The sequence below is a fragment of the Cibotium barometz genome, chromosome 24 (assembly GCF_041138505.1).
Source record: "Cibotium barometz isolate CiBa-2024 chromosome 24, ASM4113850v1, whole genome shotgun sequence".
Classification (NCBI taxonomy): Eukaryota; Viridiplantae; Streptophyta; class Polypodiopsida; order Cyatheales; family Cibotiaceae; genus Cibotium; species Cibotium barometz.
The window spans coordinates 43,610,764-43,613,381 of record NC_141069.1 but is presented as its reverse complement, the minus strand read 5'-3'; positions in this window follow the sequence as shown (position 1 = coordinate 43,613,381).

Below are 2,618 nucleotides of genomic sequence, written 5' to 3'. Positions count from 1 at the left end.
TCCAACAGTAAAGTTTTAACATTCTCTCTCTCACTCTCTCTCTCTCTCTCTCTCTCTCTCTCCCCCCCCTCTCTAAGGATCTCTGTGCTTTAGCTTCTTCCTCTGCTTAGCTATGGAGCCTTTGCAAGCTGTGTGTGGCCTCTTGTGAAGCTAGAAAATGGAAGGTTGATTTACACATTTGTATTCTTGAAGAGTATAGCAGCTCTAAGAAAACCCATCCTACTGATGCACAATCTATCCAAGCTCGTAGGATAGCTAAGGGGAGAAAAATGTAGATCTTTGGGTTGATGGGCGTCTCTATCCAATTGACTCTCCATTAAGAGCAAACCCTCCTTTTCGCGATTTATCATCTTTTATGCAATTTGTTAGTGAAGGAGAGCTTGGCTTGTTTTAGGATACTGCAGAAGATTGACTACAAGTGGAGCTGCGCAAACCCATATTCTCCAATCTCAATTGCAAGCATCACAATTCACCCTTTTACAATGTCAAGAAGGACTGAAAACATCATCACATAAAATGAAAGAGATCCTCGCAGAGAATGTGGAGAAGGATGCAAAGATCAAAGGCTAGAGGAACTTATCAAATGACTTAAAGCAACACCAAGTGGTGCTCGTGAACGCAAAAAGACATTGGCTGCTAGTATAGAATCTCTTGCATTTACAGGTGAAGCACATAAGAAAAGGATTTGTACAACAAAGTAAGTAACATAAACTTTTATTATGCACTTAGTGATTTAAACAAAATAGTCATAATTTGTATTCTGCCTGGAATTTTGTGCAAGAGGTGTGTGGTTCTAATGAAGAGGGATGGAAGGATTTGGTCAAAGCCATTATGAATACCAAGGATATTCTCTCAATTATTACTGACCCTCATCGTCCTAAAATACGCTAAGTTGTGTCAGCAATGTGGTGTGAACGAGATAACCACCTCCATTGATTCTTCATTAATTCAACATGCTTGTGATGCGGCTGGAATCTGCATGAAAGGGTACCAAGCAATTCGTCAGGTCGTAAAAGATGCATTTCTAAGACAAGGAATCACTAGCACTTTATTTCCTACACTCAAGGTGATTCACAATGTGAAGCATATCAACAATGATGATGTGCAGCGAGCTATAGGACAGTTTTATCACGTTGAGGGCACACTAACATTAGACACAGGGTCGAGCAGAAAGAAAATCAAGACAAGAAGTACAAAATTTCAGTATGATGTTTACAATAACATCTTTGTTCATATTGAGAGATTGCAACAAGCTATGGTGAAGTTCTATGGTCTTTCACCAGAAGGTGAGAACTTGCAATTGCTACTACTATTCATGTTTTTCAGTAGAAAATGAAGACGATTATTTTGTTTTAAATATTGTAAATTACCGTTTATTTGCAGTTTTGGGGAGCACATTTTCATTTGTGCTCAAGCTAGATGAGTGCCAAATTGTGAAAGGTCAGAAGCTGGAATGTATGAGCATTACGCTCATGAATGAGGCCATGATATGTGCATGGGAAAAGACTACCAAAACAAGTTTTAGTGTGCAATCTGAGAAAGAGGTCTGGTGGCTTGGTGCATTCGAGGTGTACTGAAGGAGACACATGAGGTATTGACATGGATGTTTGAAAGGACTCCTCCCTAGATAACAGATGTAATCAAAAAGTAAATTGATGGTCAACTTTTAGATGTAGAAAACATAGGAAAGTTCAAGGTGGATTGGCATCTTGGAGAAGATTTGAAGATAATTAAATGCATGATGGGTTGTGCTCAAGGCGCGACATCAAGATGGCCTTGTCTATACTACAATGCTTCGATTGATATTCCTAGGCAGAAAAAGATAGATGGAAAAGGTATGCAGAAGGTTGGTTCTATTGGGAAGGATGCCTCGAAAGGTCCCAAGAAAGGGAAGAAGCAACAAGAAGATGCACTAGATCCAACTGAGTCAACTGATGATGAAGATGAGGAACAACCAAATGCAAAATGGGTGGAAGGTGTCATGTCTCCTGATATGCTAGGAGAACTAAACAAGAATTCAAACTGGAGCCCCATCATTAATTTTTCACTAAAGAATATTCACTTTTACACACTTCATGCATTCATGAGAATCTTCGATCAATTGCTTAAGTGCCATATCGATTATGCATTCACAATGCCTACACACGAGAGGAAAGTTGCAGCCCTTGGTAAATTAGAGCATCTTTTGAATTCTTTGGGCTACCATGGCGGAAACGTGAAAATTGAAGTGAATAAGCAGGCCTCTGGTATGTCATACGAGGTTTCTCAAAAGGTCTCCATGACTGGAGCAAAGGCAAGGAGATTTTTGGAGAAGACAAAAAAACATAGAGAATTCAAAGAAGACTTGGGGACTCTGAAGAGACATGTGTGCAATCACCACAAATGTAGATTGTCCAATGCCAGCTCTTGTAAATATGCGCAAACAACTTTGGATAAATTTCAATAACATGGTTTGCATTATGAATCAAAGTAGCACAATTGCCCAAGAGCGAGCATCATTCCAACAACATATCATAGAATTCACCAAAAGTGTGCTAGGTGCTTGGGGAGAGAGTAAAGTAACACACTATATGGTAAGTTGTAGAATAAAAAAATAAACTGGTGTTCTAACCTGGACT